The sequence below is a fragment of the Triturus cristatus genome, chromosome 4_1 (assembly GCF_964204655.1).
Source record: "Triturus cristatus chromosome 4_1, aTriCri1.1, whole genome shotgun sequence".
Lineage (NCBI taxonomy): Eukaryota > Metazoa > Chordata > Amphibia > Caudata > Salamandridae > Triturus > Triturus cristatus.
The window spans coordinates 656,103,254-656,118,115 of NC_140585.1; positions in this window are offsets into that span (position 1 = coordinate 656,103,254).

Genomic DNA, 14,862 nt, shown 5'->3' on the forward strand with positions numbered 1-14,862 from the left:
CGCGCTCCCATTGGGATGAGAGAGGGAGGAGCAGTATCCATCACACCTCTGAGTTTCCCTGGGAAGGTGGGTTTCGATCGGCCCGCCGGCCTCCCCGAGGGCTGGCTCCACGCCTGCTGGGTGTCTGGGACTCCTCCCGACCCGACCCTGAAAGGATCAAAAGACAATGGCAGGAAACCCCGACAAGTGACCCCCAGGTGACAAGACCCCTGCCTGCACAGACTCCGGACATCAAAGAGGAGTCGTCCTATAACAAGGGGTGCTCTGGGACTGTCCGGCAGATTCGCGTTTGGAAACACCTGAGCCCTGCTGAGTGACTCGCGGCTCCCTGAAGATCGTAAGACCTCCGAACTTGTGCTTGAGCCCTGCTGAGTGACTCGCGGCTCCCTGAAGATCGTAAGACCTCCGAACTTGTGCTTGAGCTCTGCTGAGTGACTCGCGGCTCCCTGAAGATCGTAAGAACTCCGAACCTGTGCTTGAGCCCTGCTGAGTGACTCGCGGCTCCCCGAAAGATCGTAAGACCTCCGACTTGTGCTTGAGCCCTGCTGAGTGACTCGTGGCTCCCACAGACTCTCTTGGTCCCGCCGGACCCCGACGACGACAAGCGTATCCCCCAGCTCAAGGATTGTGAGCTGTGCGCCGGGTACGCTCCTGCATTTGATCCATATCCCCAAAGACTGTCCCACTACCTCCTACCCCCCTCCAAGACTCTGTGAGCCCGCGCTCCACTTGTATATATTTGCCTTGCTGATCATAAAGATCCTACAACTCCGACCTGATAAAGATTTGCTCTTAAGAACTCCCGGTGTGGTGTCTCTTTGTCGTGTGGTGCCGAGTGTACGATCCTAGATACGAGATTCCTCCCCTGAGGAGTCTCCCGCCAGTGCCCGGCTACGATACCTCGAGGGTTGGTCTCAGGATAGCCAGGGCCCCCTCCGGGCTCCTCTGAGGTCGCCTTCTAACATTGGTGGCAAGCGACGGGATTCGGGCCCATAATCTAGAGATCGTACCGTGAACGGCTGACGCACTACCGACAAAGATGGCAGAAGGAAACACCGTGGTTCTCACAGAAAACGACACCAGTACCGTGTTCCAGGCGGAACAACTGGAGGAGTACACACACAGAGAATTGAAGCAATTCTGCAAAGAACTCAAAATCGCTACCACTGGTCTCAACACCAAAGAAGATATGCAGAAGGCACTAAAAGCTTGGGTGAATTCTGGTGCCCCCCGCCCAGAAGGAGCGGTGGAGCCCCACGACGAAGCTGGACCCTCCCAAGGAGAACGCAGCAGCAACCAGGTGCGAAGCTTCGTACCAGACGGGGGCCTATCCCCGGAGGAACTCGCAGACAGAGAAAGAAGTCACCATCACGAACTCGAATTAGCCAAACTCAAAATCGAGGGCGAGTTGAAATTAGCCGAGAAAAAGCTAGCAGTGGAACAGATGCGGGTGCAAGGAGAACTAGAAGAGAAAAAACTCCAACGGGAACACGAAGGAAGGAGACTTCAACTGGAGCACGAACGCAGCTTGAAGGAAATAGAGCTAAAAGCAAAAAGCGAAGAAGCGCGGCCCCCGGGGAACCGAGAGGCGGCCTCCCCGGCGGAGCAGAAGGTCCACATCCCCAAGGACGTGGTCAAAGAATATTACAAAAACGATGACATTCAACAGTGGTTCAGGGCCTACGAGGTCGCCATGACCTCCCATCGGGTCCCGCAGAAAGATTGGGGGGCCGGGTTGTGGGGACGATTCCTGAGCGAAGGGAGAGACACCCTGCTCGACCTACCAACCTCCATGCAGACCTCCTACGACCACATGAAAGAGGCCCTCCTCACAAGGTACGGCCTCACCCCGGAGATGTACCGCCAGCGGTTCCGGGACTGCAGGAAGATCCCGGGCACCACCTGGGTGGAGTATGTAAACTTCTTCAGCCGCGCATTCGATGGGTGGATCAAAGGCAGCAAGGTAACCACCCTAGAAGAACTAACCGACCTTATGTTGTGGGAACACCTGGCTGCGAACTGCTTTGTGGAACTGCGCCAGCATCTGCTCGACAGCAAGCTCACGGATTCGAGAAAGCTGGCTGTCGAGGCGGATCGCTGGACCAACACCCGGGTCTCCCGGGGCCCTGTAGGAGAGTACCCCTGAGCCAGTCAGGGACCACCCCGCCAGAGAGGGGGGGGGAACCAGGGAGGGCAGAGAGAGTCCCAGTCCAGTCCCCCGAAGACCCAACCTCCGCCTTTCCTGGCACCCCCACCAGCTGTATCCGGCCCCCCCCTGAGACGGGGGCACCGGGTGACCATCACTTGTTTCCGTTGTCAGAAGCCCGGGCATTACGCCAACGACCCTGAATGCCCCATGGCCCCACACACCACCCAGGCAGCACCCCCCGCTAGACAGATAGCCAATGTAGCACTGGGGGAGGAGGTTGAGGAGACCGTAGAGTGGGAACCCGCAGCCATGGCCCTAGTATCCTTAGGAGATAGGGAAATAGTTCCTGGAAGCCTCCTGCCCTCCAACACGAAGAAATATGGGCAGCTCGTAACGATCAATGGCCACCAAGTAGAAGCCATCCGTGACACCGGGGCCAGCATCACCGGTGTCCTCAGTCATTTGGTCAACGAAGACCAGGTCCTCCCCAACGTCTTTTGCCCGGTCATTTCCGCTGACAACACGGAAAGTCTGTGTAAAGTAGCCCTGGTGCCTTTTGAATGGGGAGGGGTGGTCGGTAAACTGAAAGTCGCAGTGAGAACCTCCCAGCCAGTCGACTGTCTCATGGGGAACGACCTGGAAAGTTCCCCCTGGAAACAAGTCTAGCGCAAGACCCACCTAGGGATGATGGGTCTCCCTGAGTGGGTGTGCGCCACCACCCGATCCATGGCGGCCCGACTGACCCCCCTGGGGGAAGTTGACGACGCCCCGACCACTGAAGACAGGATGGTCCCTGCCGAGGGTCCCCACATCCCCCCACAAGAAGGGTCGGTCGCCAGTGACGAACCCCCACCTTCCGACTCCGCACAGGTCACCGAGTTAGGCGATCTGCCCGAATTGGCCCAGTGGCGCCACGAGGGGGGCCCCTCCCGAGAGGAGTTCTGCCGAGAGCAGGCTACCTGTCCTTCCCTGGTCGGGCCCCGGCAACAGGCAGAGGCCCAGGCCGCGGGCGACCAAACTGGAACACACCGGGTGTATTCGGAGAATGACCTTTTGTACAGCGAGCAGAAGTCGGTGGAGCTAGGATCCGCCCGGGTGCTGGTGGTACCCCTACGCTTCCGAGACCTCCTCCTGGGCTTGGCCCACGACGTTCCCCTCGCAGGCCACTTGGGCCAGGACAAAACCTACAGTCGCCTCGTGACTCACTTCTATTGGCCCAGAATGAAAGCAGATGTAGAAGCCCACTGCAAGTCCTGTCCCACGTGCCAGGCCAGTGGGAAGAGCGGAGGAAAGCGCAAGGCTCCCCTCCAACCCTTCCCTGTCGTCAGTACCCCTTTTGAGCGGGTCGGGATCGACATCGTGGGGCCTCTGGACCCCCCAACCTCCCAAGGGCACCGCTTTATCCTCGTCCTGGTGGATCATGCCACCCGATACCCTGAAGCCATACCCCTGCGCATCGTCACAGCCCCCGTGGTGGGCCGGGCGTTGATGGGAATCTTCTCCCGTATGGGTTTTCCCCGTGAGGTCGTGAGGGATCGCGGTACGAACTTCATCTCCAGATACATGACGTCCTTGTGGCAACAATGCGGAGTGACCTATAAATTCACCACCCCGTACCACCCCCAAGGAAACGGCCTGGTAGAGCGGTTTAACCGGACTCTGAAGGGGATGATCGCGGGCCTGGAAGAGCCCTTCCGGCGTAAGTGGGACGTCCTGCTCCCCTGCCTCCTGTTCGCCTACCGAGAAGTTCCCCAGAAATCCTTGGGGTTCAGCCCCTTTGAGTTACTCTACAGGCACCCCGTCCGGGGGCCCCTCAGCCTGGTCAAGGAAGGGTGGGAGGCGGCGCCCCGAGGCCACCCCCGAGATGTGTTCCGATACGTCCTGACCCTCCGAAACCAGACTAGGAAGTTCCGAGAGATGGCCGAGGCCAACCTGGAGGCGAGCCAGGAAGAGATGAAGCGCTGGTACGACCAGAATGCCACTCTGGTCGAGTTTCAGCCGGGCCAGCAGGTATGGGTCATGGCCCCCGTGAAACCCTGCACCCTCCAGGATAAATGGACCGGGCCCTTCAAAGTGGTTGAGCGGAAGAGCCAGGTCACGTACTTGGTGGACGTCCAGTCACCACGGGACCCCCTCCGGGTCCTCCACGTGAACCGCCTCAAGCCCCACTTTGTGCGGACGGAGCTGAGCCTCCTGCTGGCCACTGATGACGGGTCCGAGGAGGAGTCGGATCCCCTCCCTGATCTCCTGTGTACCAAAGAGAAGGACGGCTCCGTAGAGGGAGTGAACCTCTCCCCATCCCTCACTTCCCAGCAACGTGAGGATTGCCGCCAGCTCCTAGGGCAGTTTTCCGACCTCTTCTCCCTGGTCCCCAAAGTCACCGACTGGTGTGTCCATGACGTGGACACCGGAGACAGCCCGCCGGTGAAACACCGAGCCTACCGAGTCCCTGATCGGGTCCGGTCCTGCATTCAAGCCGAGGTCTCGAAGATGTTGACCTTAGGAGTGATCGAACCCTCAGACAGTCCCTGGGCCAGCCCCATGGTTCTGGTCCCGAAAGCAGCTGCCCCCGGTGTCGCCCCAGAACTCCGCTTCTGCGTGGACTACCGGGGACTCAATGAAGTCACCCGAGCCGATGCCCACCCCATTCCCCGAGCCGATGAGCTCATTGACCGACTCGGGGCTGCTCGGTTCCTCAGCACCTTCGATCTCACCTGCGGCTACTGGCAAATTGCGCTCACAGAAGGAGCCAAGGAGCGGTCCGCCTTCTCCACCCCGGATGGGCACTATCGCTTTCGCGTGATGCCCTTCGGGATGAAAAATGCCCCGGCCACCTTCCAGCGACTGGTAAATAGAGTCCTGGCCGGGCTGGAAAAATTCAGCGCTGCCTATCTAGACGATATCGCAGTTTTTAGTTCCGAATGGAGTGAGCACCTCCAGCACCTCCGGAGGGTGCTAACCGCCCTGCGCCAGGCAGGCCTCACCGTGAAAGCCAGCAAGTGCCAGATTGGGCAAGGTTCGGTAACCTACCTGGGGCACCAGGTCGGAAGCGGCCAGGTCGCCCCTCTACAGACCAAAATCGACGCCATCCTAGCCTGGGAACCCCCCACTACCCAAACGGAGGTCCGAGCCTTTCTGGGCCTCACGGGCTACTACCGGAGATTCATCCGGGGGTACGGCAGCCGCGTCGGTCCCCTCACGGGCCTCACGTCCAAGAAACAGCCCAAGAAAGTGCAGTGGACCCCTGCCTGCCAGGAGGCGTTCGATGCCCTGAAAGCGGCCATGTGCACGGCCCCCGTCCTCCAGGCCCCCGACTACTCCAAGGAGTTTGTGGTCCAAACGGACGCCTCCGAGCATGGAATTGGGGCCGTCCTGTCCCAGGTGAATGACCAAGGCCTAGACCAGCCCGTAGCCTTCCTCAGCCGAAGGCTGTTGCCCAGAGAACAGAGATGGAGCACCATCGAGCGCGAGGCGTTCGCCGTAGTCTGGGCCCTCAGGAAGTTACGCCCTTACCTGTTCGGCACCCATTTCAAGGTCCAAACCGACCATCGCCCCTTGCGATGGCTCATGCAGATGCGAGGGGAAAACCCCAAGCTACTGCGGTGGTCAATCTCCCTCCAGGGGATGGATTTCACCGTGGAACATCGCCCTGGTACTGACCACGCCAACGCCGATGGCCTCTCCCGGTTCTTCCGCCTCAGCGAAGAGAACCCCCAAGAGGATGGGTAGTTCTCTCCGGCTTTCAGCTGGGGGGGACGCGTGTTAGACCCGGCCCTCGTAACATAGCCATCCCAGTCCCCGCACCACATAACCTGACCCCTGCACCTCACGCAGCCCCCGAGCCCACGGCCTAGCCGATCCTTCCCACCAGAACACACACACACACGACCCGGACTTCCCTGTCCGTGGCCTTCCTCCTTTCGGCCACACCGGGCCCGCGTGCCCACTTCATGCACCATGATGGCCGCCCGGCCCCAGCGCGACCCTGGCCTAGAGGCGCCACTCCGGCTGGGGGACATCGCGCTCCCATTGGGAAGAGAGAGGGAGGAGCAGTATCCATCACACCTCTGAGCTTCCCTGGGAAGGTGGGTTTCGATCGGCCCACCGGCCTCCCCGAGGGCTGGCTCCACGCCTGCTGGATGTCTAGGACTCCTCCCGACCCGGTCCTGAAAGGATCAAAAGACAATGGCAGGAAACCCCGACAAGCGACCCCCAGGTGACAAGACCCCTGCCTGCACAGACTCCGGACATCAAAGAGGAGTCGTCCTATAACAAGGGGTGCTCTGGGACTGTCCGGCAGATTCGCCTTTGGAAACACCTGAGCCCTGTTGAGTGACTCACGGCTCCCTGAAGATCGTAAGACCTCCGAACTTGTGCTTGAGCCCTGCTGAGTGACTCGCGGCTCCCTGAAGATCGTAAGACCTCCGAACTTGTGCTTGAGCCCTGCTGAGTGACTCGCGGCTCCCTGAAGATCGTAAGACCTCCGAACCTGTGCTTGAGCCCTGCTGAGTTACTCGCGGCTCCCCGAAAGATCATAAGACCTCCGACTTGTGCTTGAGCCCTGCTGAGTGACTCGCGGCTCCCACAGACTCTCTTGGTCCCGCCGGACCCCGACGACGACAAGCGTATCCCCCAGCTCGAGGATTGTGAGCTGTGCGCCGGGTACGCTCCTGCATTTGATCCATATCCCCAAAGACTGTCCCACTACCTCCTACCCCCCTCCAAGACTCTGTGAGCCCGCGCTCCACTTGTATATATTTGCCTTGCTGATCATAAAGATCCTACAACTCCGACCTGATAAAGATTTGCTCTTAAGAACTACCGGTGTGGTGTCTCTTTGTCGTGTGGTGCCGAGTGTACGATCCTAGATACGAGATTCCTCCCCTGAGGAGTCTTCTACCAGTGCCCGGCTACGATACCTCGAGGGTTGGTCTCAGGATAGCCAGGGCCCCCTCGGGGCTCCTCTGAGGTCGCCTTCTAACAGTTAACCACCTCCTTAAAAACCCAGACGGGTTACTGCAGACTTCGGCCACAGGTGATCCCCCGCTCCCCCGCACTTATGCAGCCCGGACCCCCAGGTGAACCCTCTCCTTCACCCCAGCCCCTGAGGGGACCCCGCAGTCCCAGCCTTTGGGCGCCCCGCCCCATCCCTCCAGTGACGCACCTCACACTCACGTGCAGCGTCGTCCTGTTGAAGTGGTTCCTGGCATCGGCACTGGCCCCGTCCTGCAGGAGGCCGTGGACCCCATGGCTGCTCCTGCGCCCCATGTTTTTTGTGCCCCACCTGGCACACATGATGTCGGAGGAAGGTGAAGTTAAATTTTGCCCCCTCCTGGAAAAATTTCTGCGGACGCCCATGGTGTCAAGAAATGTTTGTTTGTTGTGGCTTAGCAATGAAGGAACTCAATACAATTAATTTATGCATCAATAACTATATCATAAATGGTTTAGAATCTTATCCTAATGAGACTCAAGATGGAACACTCATGACAAACTGAAAGGCAAACTTAGCAGCAGACAGAGAAACGTATAAAATGCTAACAGAAGTTTTTTAATCCATGTCTTGAACAGGGGCCACCATATAATGTTCTATTATGTGAACACCATGCAGAGTTTGGTTTATTTTATTTATTTATTTACAACATTTATAGAGCGCATTAATCACCCCAATCGGGGTATCTCCGCGCTGTAACCGCCTTGGACAGCCAGAATAGGTAGATCAGAACAGTGAAGTTTTTAACATTTTTCTGAAAGATTGGTAGTTGACACAGAGACGGATGTGACAGGGTAGTTGGTTCCAAAGTTGAGGAGCTAGATGAGTGAAGGATTTGCCTCTTAATCTAGCTTGTTTTATTCGGGGCACGAGAAGGAGATCTTTGGACCCCAAACGGAGGGTTCTAGAGGGAGTGTATTTAACCAGCTTGTCTGACATATATCTTGGCCCCATACTGTTTAGGGCTTTGAACACCATGCAGCAAATCTTGAATTTGATTATTTTGCGTATGGGTAGCCAATGCAATTTACGGAGTAGGGGGAGTGAAGCTGTTCTGGGCGGAGCTTTGGTCACTAAGCGGGCTGCAGTGTTCTGGACTACCTGTAGTCTGCTCAGGGAGGTTTCCTTAGCTGAGATCAGCAGAGCGTTACAGTAGTCCAGGCGGCTTAGGACCAATGCTTGTATTAGTGTTTTTCGTGTGGATGATGGGAGAAAGGGGAAGACTCTGCGAAGAGGGCTTAATGTGTGCAAGCAGGCTGTAGTGGTTGAGGTAGCATTCTTCTCCAAGCTTAGATTCTGATCGATTTGGATCCCTAAGTTCTTGACCACTTGTTATGGGGACGAGGCTGGGCCCAGCTCGCCAGACCACCAGTTGGGTGACCACCTGGTTATTGCATCCTTGGACAACATAATTTCAGTTTTTTCCGTGTTCAGCTGAAGGAAGTTGTTACTCATCCATTCAGTGATGGTTTTCATGCCCTCCGAAAAGGTGGCCTGGATGTTTGTGTTGCTCTTGTCAAAGGAGAGAAGTAGTTGTGTGTCGTCAGCGTAGGATATTGGTATAAATCCTAAGTTTCTGTGATGTATGTCAGATAACAGTTGTCAGAAATATCATCTGAAATATTGCTTACAAATAATATCTTCCTGTTTGGTGTCGATTTTCTATTATTAACTCCAATGAATCAATATATATATATATATATATATATATATATATATATATTACCTACTGGCGATAGCCAGTAGGTAGTTATAGTTAGGACCACGTTTCCATAGGAAAACCTCAACATTCTATTTTGAATAACTTTGGCGCCGGTCGACGAATCCTCGCGAATTTCTCAAAATAGGTGGGGCGCTACGCTCCGCTCCTACCCTGAAAGTCTCGGGGGGATTCGTCAAGCGGGGGCTGAGATAAAAGGGGGTCCCAAAACGCGTTTTTCCCATGCATTTTTCCATAGGACCTTTAGAACGAGCTACAGCCCGAATGGCTGAACAGAATTACTCAAAATTTGGCAGAGAGGTAGTCCCTAGGTCAAGGAAGTGCCTTTTGTAGGTTTGGTGTAAATCTGTTCAGTAGATTCTGAGAAATTAGCCTTTAAATCAATATATATATCTGAGCCAGCTTACGGTACGCTTACCGTACGCTTACGGTAAGCGTACGGTGGCGTGCGCGAGCGCGATTCTGATTGGCTCTTAGATCTTAGTAAACATTCGAATCGGCCGAAACCAGGAAGCGGCGGCCGCCATTTTGTCTCTCGCACTGAGAGAGATTTTTAAAATCGGAAGCCCAAAAACATGTAAAGGGGCTGTTTTGACAACTCCCTCCCACATAGTCATGTTGAGGGAGTCCCCAAACATCCCCCAAGTGCAAAAACGGTTTTATTTTTTTTTCGGCAATTTCGCGGGGTACGCTTACCGTACGCTTACGGTAAGCGTACGGTAAAAAAATAAAAATAAAAAAAACACTATCCACACTTACCCCACCCCCTGTGCTTTTGGTGGCCGAAGGCCACCAAATGTGCTGGGCTTATTACAATGGAAAAAAACACTATCCACACTTACCCCACCCCCTGTGCTTTTGGTGGCCGTAGGCCACCAAATGTACAGGGCTTATTATAAGGGAAAAAAACTTAGCATTTAAAAAACCGTACTAATTCACTGAAAAAACCATAGGTTTCACACACGTTATAGTTAGGAATTAGCATTTAAAAAACCTTGCAAATTCACTGAAAAAACCATAGGTTTCACACATGTTATAGTTAGTGGAAATTTTACTGATAAAAAACCAATGAAATTGCCCCGTTATAGTTAGCGCAGGCAACTATAACTCACGCGACCGCAATCCTCTGCTGATGACATATGTGTCTTTATGAAAAAAAAATATTTGTAATATATGTATAGCTAAAAATGGATGGAAGAAGACATGGGCAAATAAGTGTCTAAATACAGTATTAGCATCAGCAGAGGATTGTGGTCGCGTGAGTTATAGTTGCCTGCGCTAACTATAACGGGGCAATTTCATTGGTTTTTTATCAGTAAAATTTCCACTAACTATAACATGTGTGAAACCTATGGTTTTTTCAGTGAATATATATATATATACAGACAAAAGGACTTCCAAGGTATTTCTGCACGACAGCACGAAAGGGAGCGAAAAGAGGAGGCAAAACTCCTTTTGCCAATTTGGATTTCATGGCATTGCTTTGTGAGTGTGATATGTTGCAGTACATCAGGAGGATTTTAAACATTTAGGTGAACTTTGCAAAAGTACGTGACACTTTATTTTTAAATATTACAGTGCACTTGGTTTACCAGAGTTAGGCACTGTGCCAATGATGTCAGCAAACTGTGGTGATTGGATGCTAGTAAGCTGTATTATATACTTACCTCGGTTTGTAACAAGAACCCAGGTGCATTATGGACATCGTAGGTTTGCACCGGGTCATGTGACCATTGAGGGTTTAAAAGTGCAAGTTCACCTAGTGAAAGATTCACCTCACCTGTGAGCAAGGCCAGCAATAACGGCTGAAACGCGTAAGGAGATGTCCTGCTACTAATGCAATGCAATAAAGCCAGTGATTTCTACGTTGGGCTTCACTTCTTTTGTGTGTTTTGGTGTTCCAATTCACGGGTCGCTCCAAGCCCGTGTCCGTGAAGCCGCCTTGCAGGGATGGGGCCCCTTTGCTTGGAGAACATTTTCTTGGATTTAAATAAGGGAGCATGTCCCGCGCGCCACAATGCAGACAAAAGGACTTCCAAGGTATTTCTGCATGACAGCGCGAAAGGGAGCGAAAAGAGGAGGCAAAACTCCTTTTGCCAGTTTGGATTTCATGGCATTGCGTTGTGAGTGTGATATGTTGCAGTACATCAGGAGGATCTTAAACATTTAGGTGAACTTTGCAAAAGTACGTGACACTTTATTTTGAAATATTACAGTGCACTTGGTTTTCCAGAGTTAGGCACTGTGCCAATGATGTCAGCAAACTGTGGGGATTGGATGCTAGTAAGCTGTATTATATACTTACCTCGGTTAGTAACAACAACCCAGGTACATTATGGACATTGTAGGTTTGCACTGGGTCATGTGAACATTGAGGGTTTAAAAGTGCAAGTTCACCTAGTGAAAGATTCACCTCACCTGTGAGCAAGGCCAGCAATAACGGCTGAAACGCGTAAGGAGATGTCCTGCTACCCATGCAATGCAATAAAGCCAGTGATTTCTACGTTGGGCTTCACTTCTTTTGTGTGTTTTGGTGTTCCAATTCACGGGTCGCTCCATGCCCGTGTCCGTGAAGCCGCCCTGCAGGGATGGGGGCCCCTTTGCTTGGAGAACATTTTCTTGGATATATATATATCACTGAAAAAACCATAGGTTTCAGGGGTGTTATAGTTAGCTGGACATTTCCCTCATACAAAACCCTAGAAATTCCCCTGTTATAGTGAGTTCAGCTAACTATAACTCGCGTCCCCGCAATGTACTGCTGATGACGTCACATATTACATCACTCATGACATGGTCAGTGACATCACTGATGACATCACTGATGACATCTCAAATTACATCACTGATGACGCCATCCAGTGACTGTGTGTTTCTGTAAAGTATAAATATGTTTTATATATTTATAGTGAAAGGCCTGTGGAAGAATGAGTGGGTGTACAAGTGTGTGAATGGATGATTTTCTAGGTGCGTAACTGACTCTATAAGTGAGTCATTAAATGTATCTTACTGCAGACTAGTGACTAAACTGTGTGAATGTCTGTATGTGTCTGGCTGTTGGTGTATAAGTGGCTGCATGGTTTTGTGAATAGCTATATGAGTGTCTATATGGGCTATTGATTGGTTGTCTGAGTATCTGTATGGGTGCCTGAGTGTTTGTGTGGTTAGGGTGTGTGTGACTCTGTGCATAGATGTGTGAGTGGGTGATTCTATGGGTGCATGGTTTTAGGAGTGCATCTGTGATGAACTGTATGGTTGAGTGAGTGTATGTATGGGTGTGTTAGGGATTGAATGTATATCTCAGTGGTACATGTGTGACTAACTACATATGTGAAAGGCAGTATATATGCGTGTAAGAGTATATAAGTGGGTATATGTGAGTGTGTGATTGTGAGAGTGGCTGTATGGATGAGTGTGTGCTTGTATCAATGATTGTATAAGAGCGAAAGAATGTGGTACTATTTTTATGAGTAAGTGAACTTGAGTGTGTATAACCGCATAGGTGAGTAAATGGGAGTGTGATTAATTATTTGCATGACTGACTAGGTGTGAGAGTATATCTATGGATGATTGGTGGTGTGAGAGTGTCTATGTAGGTGTAGAAAAATGCATATGATAGTCTTGTACGGAGTGACTGTAAGTATGAGTGACTGTACAGGTGAGTGAGTGGAGGTGTATGTAGACCTAAGAGTTAATGAATGGGAATGTAGTTATTAGTATTGGAGTATCTATGGTTTTGAGAATGGATGTCTGTAATTTTGAGTTGGTGTATCAACGGTTAAATTAGGGTGTGAGAAGATGCAGTAATTTATCACATAGATGACGTCATCAGTGATGTAATCAGTGATGTCATTTGAGATGTCATCAGTGATGTCATCAGTGATGTCACTGACCATGTCATGAGTGATGTAATATGTGACGTCATCAGCAGTGCATTGCGGGGGCGCGAGTTATAGTTAGCTGAACTAACTATAACAGGGGAATTTCTAGGGTTTTGTACGAGGGAAATGTCCAGCTAACTATAACACCCCTGAAACCTATGGTTTTTCAGTGAATTTCTAAGGTTTTTTAAATCCCAATTCCTAACTATAACGCCCCTGAAACCTTTGGTATTTTCAGTGAATATATATATATATACAGTAGGTAGTTATAGTTACAACCTAGTTTCCATAGGAAAAGCATTTATTGATTTGCTAATAACTTTGGCGTCGTTTGACAAATCTTTGCGAAATTCTCCGCAAAAAAAGTCTATCCAGGTCAGCTCCTATCCTGAAAGTTTGGGGGTGATTCGTCAAACAGGGGCTGAGAAAAAAGGGGGGTCCCAAAACACATTTTCCCCATGTTAATTTCCATACGAAATTTTGCGACGAGCTACAGTCCGAACTGCCGAACGGAATTACCCCAAATTTGGCAGAAAGGTAGAGCTTGGTTCAGAAAGCGACCTTTTTTTAAAATGGTGTAAATCCGTTCAGTAGTTTACGAGAAATTTAAAGAATAAGAGTCAAAAAATCTATTTCCCATAGGAAACTTTGTGCAAGGCTAGAGCCGAAACTACGGAACGGAATGACCCCTCATTTGGCAAAAAAGGTAGTGCTTGGATCAGAAAGCGATCATTTTTTTAAATGGTGTAAATACGTTCAGTAGTTGCTGAGAAGTTAGAAAAATAAAAGTTTCGATATCTGGGCAGAGCCTAAGTCCCGTGCACGAGTTTCACTGTGATTGGCTGTCAACACTCCAAACCAGGAAGTGTTGGCAGCCATCTTATGACTCAGTAGAAGCAAGTCACCAGAAAACAGAGAAACAAAGGTATACAACAAGAGAAGGGGACAGGGTAGAAACACCCTGACCCCCTAGACCTGCTCAGGGGGTCCCAGAAGGACCCTCAGGGTCAAATAAAGCATTTTTTAATAAAACAAAATATCGGCGCAATTCGCGCTGGCGTCGCGGGTTCCCGCGTTTTATTTGAATGAGACCCAGAAAGTTTCTCTTTTTTGATCAGCACGTATCTTGAAAGTTTAGGGGTGTATTGAGGATGTACAAGGTTGGTTGTTGATTGAAAGCAAGTTTATTGCGTGATATTTGCACCCACGACCGGAGCCATCCAGCTGCGAAGACATATTACAGGGTGATTGGTCAAGGGGGAGCTGAGAAAAAAGGGGGGTCCCAAAAAGTGTTTTCTCAATGTCTTTTCCATAGGAAACTTTAGACAAGGCTACAGGTCAAACTGCTGAACGGAATTACGCCAAATCTGTCAGGGAGAAAGATCTTGGTCCAGAAAGCGCGCTTTTTTTGAAATGGTGTAAATCCGTTCAGTAGTTTTTGAGATATTAAAGGAAACAAAGATATATATATCTGGACGGTGCCTAACTCCCAAGCACGAGCTTGCCTCTGATTGGCTGCTAACACTTCAAACCAGGAAGTGTTAGCAGCCATCTTGTGCCTCGCATCAAGTGAAAATATAAAAGAAAGGTCCCGGGGGCAATTTAATATACTGGAACTCTGTCTGTGCGAGATATCTCTTTCACGCTGCGCCTCCCTACATCAGCAGGTAAAGCACCATTTTCCCCCATCAACAGCATACCTCCAACAACATTCTTGGGCCCGCAAGTCTACCTCTGCAAACCACTTGTCGGCTCACAGCTCTTCGGGTGTGAGTTCTCGGGCCCGCAGTTGTATCTGTGAAGCCAAGACTGGAAATATACCGCAGGTCTCTCTCTGTGAGATACCCCATTCATGCTTCCTCTACCCACATCACTGTTCCTCAGCTATCCCTTTGGAAGCCGACGGCCCGCACCTTTCCCTATACCAGTCGGCCCTGAGGTGTTCATCTGAGAGCTGGCCCACAGCTCTCCCTCCTAGAACTGACGGGCTGCGGTTCTCCCTCTATGAGCCTGCCAGTCGGCTCACAGCTCTTCATCTATGAACCAGCCCGCCGGCTCATAAGTCTCTGAGAACAGATGCAATGGAGGCAACAATCATGCAGGTCGGACACCCAACACT